At 50.9% G+C, this 7515-nt stretch overlaps 1 long non-coding RNA gene across 1 annotated transcript; it reads right to left on the minus strand.

The window, feature by feature from the left end:
* Positions 1–374: 374 nt before the first annotated feature.
* On the minus strand, positions 375–7143 carry LOC150043155 (uncharacterized). Its single transcript, XR_016533470.1, has 3 exons — positions 6880–7143; positions 579–693; positions 375–456 (listed from the first exon to the last, which is right to left on the minus strand). It is a non-coding gene; the product is annotated as an uncharacterized LOC150043155 (long non-coding RNA).
* Positions 7144–7515: the final 372 nt, after the last annotated feature.

Below are 7515 nucleotides of genomic sequence, written 5' to 3' on the forward strand. Positions count from 1 at the left end.
GGCGGGCCGGAGCCCGGACGACGACGTAGAGGATCGGGCTCTGGGCGGGCTGCGGGCGGAGCCGGGTTTCCATTGGGCGCTAAGTTGCCCGGAGCTCGGCCTTGAAGCCCTGAGGCTGTGGTAGGAGAGGGGGGACGCTCCCGCCCCACCCCCTCCAGTGCCCTCCGCCCTGCGGGGAGGTTGGCGGGGAAGGCTGGGGAAGGCGGGTCCGCATCAACTTGCTGCAGGAAAGTGGATCCCATGAAGTTGCATTTCAGGAGGCGTTCTGAACCATTCGGTTTCTTGAAGGCAGTCTCCCCGTCTCTTCTCTCGAGGTGCAGCAAGTCAAAAACCAACCCAAACACCAACAGAAAGCAAACAGCTGAGGCAGCCCCGCTGGTGGTTCACGCCTGGAGTCCAGGCCAGGCTGAAGGTGGAGCTGGAGGTGAGCCACAGCTCAAGAGGTAGGACACTAGCCTGGGCAGAAAGAAAAAGCCAAGAGACAGCATCCAGGTCCTGAGTTCAAGCCTCAGTGAGGGTACACACACACACACACACACACACACACACACACACACACGGCACCTGTACACTTTTACCTAGCTGTCTCACTCAGGTGTCTTCTCTGGCCATCTAAAAATGTAAGGATTTCGGACAGTATTCTCTGACAGGCAGTCATTCTGGATTCCAGTCAGAGAACCGATAACCAGGACTCTAAAGGGAAGAAGCAAAAGGAAGGAGAATAAGTTACCACTTATTCTGGGACTTCTGGAAACAAAATCACCCATGGTCTTAACACCTGCCCCTTCTCGAGCCTGTTCACCTTTGGAGGTGACCTCAAGTCCTATATGTTGTCCTCTAGCATCCTGTCCCCACTGTGCAATGGCTGTAACCTTATGGCTGGACAAAGGAGATTGGAGGTCACAGTGATTCTGGCTGAACATTCACATTTTTTTTTAATCTTACTTTCCAGGAAGAGTTCAAAACCCAACCTAGATTAGACAATTGAAAAATCTGCCAAGGACTGTTCAGTCAGAGGTCCTGTACGGCTTCAGTGCCAAGAAACCAGAAAGTCCATGCCCAAAGAGAAGGTCCCCAGAGCCAGACAGAGAGCTTGCCAATAATGCTTGGTCAAGCACACCTACTTTAGCCTAGCTTGCTCTCCTTACAACCTCAGCAGACACCTTGTTCCAATTCCTGGCCCTCAGGCTATCTGTTCTCTCCGAAGTGTAAGCAGGTACTTCTTCTATCAGACTGTCTCCCTTGTTGAACAACCATTGGTTTAATTCTCCAGTGGTTTTCCCGGGCCTCCTCCTGCCTAAAGGCAAATCAAGCAGGCCCTGCCTTGGGCAGGAAACAAATATGGAGGAAACACACAAAGCTACCTAGGATCACAGAGATGGGCTGTATACATCCACTTATATGCCTAGCCTCCACCATGTCCCACACCCCCAGAACTGCACTGTAAATATGTGTACACATGGCCAAGAACACATTCTGTCCACACACAGGCTGACAAACTAGGCTCCAAGGCAGAGGGGACCCCTTCCCCCACTGCTCCACCCCATGCTTGCTTGAGAGCTTCGCTCCTCTGGCCTCCTCAGCCTGCTCCTAGCAACAGCCAACAGCTCCTCTCAGTTGCCAAGCAACAGAGAGAACCTGTCAGCCCTTGGAGGCCAGCTCTAGGGAGGTGGGTAGGACACAGTCCCCCATCTATGGAGGAAAAGGCCACTGATAGGCATAGCTTTTCCCAGTGTTTCCCAGCTGGGGGCCAAGGCCTGTGGGTTTTTTTTCCCACCCTAACTACCAATCAGCCCCTTCTTTCTAGGGACAGCGATGCTTGCTTCCAAATCCTCTATGTGCTTTTTGTTTTTCCACCTCCCCGGGGGTCTTTCCCAGGGTTGTAGTCAGGCCTCCTCTGCTTGCCACTCTGGTCAGGTCATACCCCTGCCATCCAGAGGCTCAGAATCCACACAGCTATCTTTAGCCTTACTTCTCTTCTATGAAGCCCATCACCGCTCTGCTCTGAAGCCTCCACTAGACAGACAAGCCAAGTCCCTCAAACCCCTACTGTCCAGAATGGGGTCCATCATTCTCCCACTGGCCCATTTCTAAGCTCCTCCCACCAGTGGCCCTTTCATGGCCCCTCCCACCAGCCAGATCCCTGGTATCTCACCCACCAGTACATGCTGTCAGCTCCTTCCCCTCTTCAATTCCCCTTCAAATCTGTGTCTAGCTCGAAGTAGAGCTTTGGCTCCAGTGACAGAGTGCCAATCTTGAGCAAAACATCTATAAAGGACAGGGTCCAGGCCCTGAGTTCAAGCCTCAGATGCAAAGGACTGAAATGGGGGAGGTTTGGGATGACCAGAGAAAAATCAAGAATCAGAGCTAAAAAAAAAAAAAAAAAAAAAAGTCAGGGGCTGGGAGTTTGGCCTAGTGATAGAGTGCTTGCCTAGCATGCACGAAGACCTGAATTCAATGCTTTGGTACCACATACATAGAAAAAAGCTGGAAGTGGTGCTGAGGCTCAAGTGGTAGAGCTCTAGCCTTGAGAAAGCCCAAGGACAGTGCTCAGACCCTGAGTTCAAGCCCACGACTCGCAAAAAAAAAAAAAAAAAAAAAATCAATCCTAGTTTTGCAGCTGAGTCAAATGAAACCCAGAATAGGTCACTACCTATCCAGAATCAACTCATGAGGACAAGCAAAGATATCCTGGGTTTTGAAGAGCCGAGAGTTTCATGAGCAACTGAGAGGGAGCTTGACTTGCCCCTAGGTCCACCAGACCCTGCACCATCTGAACCATACAGGACAGCAAAATGCTGGACTTGCTGTAGAGCTGAGAGGCGCAGGGCAGCTGGAATGGTTTAATGGAATTGTTGGCTCCCTCCAACAGCCTGAGTGGCCTTGGGGCTAACCACAGGCCACAGAACAGGTACACTTTGTCCTCCTTTCTGATCAAGCAGCAGTCCTGAGCAGGTGAAGAAGGAGGAAGATTCCTTCATCCATGGGCTGTGAAGCCCCAGCTTACAGACTCCATCCAGGAAGGGGAAGCTGCCAGCACTTCCCCAAAGGTAGTTTCAAGAGTAGATGTGCCTGCCTTCTCTCCCTAGTCTAGAAATAGGCAGAATGCCTTCTTTCTCCTCCCTCCCCCGCCCCAGATATAGAACCCCAAATCCTGACCACTCCACTTCTGTGGTTTCTGGTTAGCAGTCAGGGACCTGTGATCACCAAGTCACCTTCTTGGAGACAACTTCTGTTTGAGGATGTCATGCCCTCTGCTGACTTGAACCAGGCTCTGCCTTCTAGTGTAGCCCCTAAACTTCTCCCTTTTTGCTTCTGGGCTCAGCAGCAGTTCTGAGACTGGAGTCCATCATTCTGCCTTTGCTTCCCAATTATGATCAGAACTCCTTTCCCAGCCCCTTTCTTCCCTCCACAGGAACAGCATCCAACCAAAAGACTCCAGACCTCTAAGTTCCCCTTCTGGTCCCACAAGACTCAGAACAGGGAACTCTTAGCCCAAAAGTTCCTGGATTATGTAAGACTGCCTCCCCCTACACCTGACCCATGGGTGTGGGAGGTGGGATGCCGGAGAATCTAGAGGGAAGTAGCACCTGCTCAACCACTGAAAACCTATGCTGAAAACCTAGGTCAAGAGAGGTAAGTGGACCCTGCCCTCAGAAGCACAGACCAAACAAGAAAATGGGGAAATCTGCAGGGGATACAAATGTCACTGGGAGATACATGCCGAGAAGACAATCTAAGGAAAGGAACTATGTATCCCAGAAAGGGACCAGTCAGTTGTGTGACAAACAAAAGCAACACACAGGCCAAGGCAACAGCACACACAAAGGCCATGGGATGAGAAGGGAGTCTGACCCAGCCAGAAGTGAGATCAAGATCTTGGATAGTTGATACCAATAATCGTAGCTCTTCTGGAGATAGATCTGGAGGATTGCAGTCTAAAGTCAGCTCTTGTGGAAAAGTCTCCCGGATCCCATATCCAAAATAAACAGCAGAAAAGCCAGGCTAGAGGAGCAGTATGCCAGCTGAGCAAGCAAGACATGTAAATGGGAAAGCCAAGTACTGGTGTTTGACATCTGTAATCTTAGCTACTACTTACTCAGGAGGCTGAGATCTGAAAATTATGGTTTAAAGCCAGCTCAAGCAAGATTCTAATTTGCTAGCCTTGAGTGGAAAAAGCTAAAGGACAGTGCCCACACCAAGTTCAAACCCAGAACTGGCACTAAATACATACGTATATATACATACATACACATATATTCCTGAATTCAAACCCTAGTATTGAAGGGGGATTATCAAGTGCCTATTAAGAGATCCTGAGAACTGGGAATGTGACTTTAATGGCAGAGTGTTCACCTAGCATGCTTGAAGCGCTGGGTTGAATTCCTCAGCACCAGCCAATATCTGCCAGAAGTGGCTCTGTGGCTCAGTGGTAAATGCCTGTAATCCTAGCTACTCAGGAGGATGAGATCTGAGGATCATAGTGGAAAGCTAGCTTGAGCAGGAAAACACGTGAGATGCTTGCCTCCAATTAGCCACCAGAAAATCAAAAGTGGAGCTGTGGGCTCAAAGTGGTAGAGCACTAGCCTTGAGCCAAAAAAGCTCAGGGACTGTGGCGAGGCCTTGAGTTCAAGCCCCATGACTGACAAAAATAAAAAGAGAGATCTTGAGGTAGGAAAACCATTATCTCCAAACCCATGACCCATGAGCCATGTCTAGACCCACAAATCTTATTTGTCCTGGCACTTTGAAGGTTTATAGACGTCTGGAGCCCTTTAGGGCTTTGAGACCAAGGTGTGGGCTGAGCTTGCTTTCTTTTTGTGCTTGAAGAGCTCATGTTCCATCTGCCACTGTATCTACCATGTACACAGCCTCCAAAAGCCACCTCTCCTGGGAAGCCCAGGATCCTTGGAGGGCCTGGGAAAGGATAATCAGTTCCATTCCCAACTTGAGCTTTTGCTCATATTGTTGCTTAGTCTTCCTTTCCATGCTGCCCAAAGTCTGGGCCTGGTAGCCTCTCCTGCGACTTGTTAAGAGTTGTCATTAACACTGCTTCCTGGAATTAATTTAATGAAGGAGCAAAAACACCTCTAATGAAAGTGACGCAATGGCAAACAGATCAGCCAGGTGCACCTGTCTACCTAGCCTTGGAAGTTTCTTGTAGGTGATGACTAGAAGTGGATGGGGAAGAAAAAAAGACCTGTCCTGGGAGGGAAGTTGCTTATAAGTCAGGGAAGCATGATTCCATCAGGCACTGATGGCATGCCTGTAATCCCAGCTGCTCAGGAGGCTAAAATCTGAGTGGGGAAGTCATCTTGAGCAGGAGAGTCTGTGAGGTTTTCACCTAATCACCCCCCCCCCAAAAAAATTGCAAGTGGCCGGGAGTGTGGCCTAGTGGTAGAATGCTTGCCCAGCATGTACCCAAAGCCCTGGGTTAGATTCCTTGGTACCACATACACAGAAAAAACTGGAAGTGGTGCTGTGGATCAAGTGGTAGATGTAGCTAGCCTTAAGCAAAAGAAGCTCAGTGCCAATTCCCAGGTCTCGAGTTCAAGCCCCGGGACTGGCAAAACAAACAAACTGTAAGGGAGATATGGTTCAAGTGGTAGAGCATTAGCCTGGAGCAAAAAAGCTAAGGGAGCTAGGTGTCAGTGAGTCAAGTCTATAATTCTAGCTACTCATATGGCTGAGATCTGAGAACTGGGATTCAAAGCCAGCTCAAGCAAGAAAGTCTGTGAGAATCTTATCTCCAATTAACTACTCAAAATTTGGAATTGGAGCTGTGGCTCAGGGTGGTAGAGCATTAGCCTTGAACAAAACAGCCCAGATCCTGAGTTCAAGCCCCATGACCGACCCCCCCCCCCAAAAATGCTAAGGGACAGCACTCCAGCCCTGAGTTGTTTTGTAAGTCATGGGCTTGGGTGCAGTCCCTGAACTCTTCAGCTAAGGCTATCACTCTACCCCTTGACCCACAGCTCCACTTCCAGTTTTCTGGTAGTTAATTGTGCAGAGCTGGCTTTGAACTGTGATCTTCAGATCTCAGCCTCCTGAGTAGCTAGGATTACAGTTGTATGTGCCACCAGTAGTCAGTCCCCAAGCCCTGAGTTCAAAGCCAGAACTCTTGGGTGTGCCAGTGCATTACACAAACACACATACACACACAGAGGGGCTCACACCAGTTAGACAGGAATGGGTGAGGAAATCAGGCTGCTGGAGAATAGATTTCTGAGAAGTCCTCAGGTAATGCAATGCTCAGGGTCAGCAGAGAATCACAGCTACAGGCCCAGCTGTAGACTAGCAGGGGGGTGGGGTGATGTGGGAGGGGTTTGTTTTGTTTGCTTGAGGTATGATCTTGCTACATACCCTCCAGGTTAGCCTCAAACAGGATTTGAAGTCCTGGCTGGCCACAATCTTGCTCCAGGCTTCCCAAATGGAGAGAATGAAAATAGGCTGGAGACAACCACATCCAGCTATTGGAGGAGTTTTGTTTTGTTTTTGTTTTTGTGCGAGGTCCTGGGGCTAAAAATCTGGGCCTGACTGCCTTTCCTAAGGTTTTGTCCTCAAGATTAGTGCTCTACCACTTGAGCAACAACTCCACTCCTGGCTTTTTAGTGACTATTTGGTATATTTTCTCAGGCTGCCTTTGAACCATGATCCTCAGATGCCAGGTATGAGCGACCAGAGTCTGGCTATTGGCTATTTATCTCCAAAGACCAATAAAAAGCTATAAGTGGATTTGTGGCTCAAGTGGTAGTAGCCTTGAACAACAACAACAACAACAAAAAGATTAAAGGATTGGCACCCAGGCCCTGAGTTCAAGCCCCAATAGCACAGCACCAAACAAAAAAATAAAATGAAAGCTTCCCAGAGTCTTGATACCTGCTCTCCGCCTTCGTGCACCTCTCCATGTCTCCTGGACTGCCTCGTGCATGTTTCCCTCTCTAGGCAGACCCTTAGGCAGCAGTCTTGGGGGGGCCCAGCACCTCATTTCACGAGAGGCTGACAACATCAGGCTTGGAGCCAAGAATCTGCGCGGGAAGCAACCTCAGCACCGCACGCCACCCCACAGCTCCCCACCTCCCCGAATTCTCCCATCTCGGCCCCGCCCATGGCAGCCTCCCCCTCAGTCCTGGCCGCCCAGAGCCAAGGGGGGCGGGGAGAGTGCTTACGGAACGGAAGCCGGAAGTGGCTTCAGCCGGAAGGGTCGCCCCGCCTCTTCCGGGACCTCTCTAGGCCCGGACGCGCGGCGTCGGTGTCCGTCCGAGGCTGCGCGTCGCTCTGCGTGGCGGCGGCGCCCCCTGGTGGTGCTGGGACGCAGCGCAGGAGCCGCGGCCGGCCGGATCCTCCCTCCACGTCTCCCCTTGCTGGTTTTCTCTCCAATTCCTGCCTCAGGACCTCGCCACCACTGCCTTCCACCCGTCACTCCGGGGCGGCCAGGACTCTGGCAGCCGGTGGGCATCTTCGTCGAACCCTCCGTGGTGCCCCACAGCTGGCTCCAGCTGCCCCTCCAACATC

This window comes from Megascapheus bottae, chromosome 32 (assembly GCF_031878675.1).
Source record: "Megascapheus bottae isolate mThoBot1 chromosome 32, mThoBot2.hap1, whole genome shotgun sequence".
NCBI classification, from domain to species: domain Eukaryota; kingdom Metazoa; phylum Chordata; class Mammalia; order Rodentia; family Geomyidae; genus Megascapheus; species Megascapheus bottae.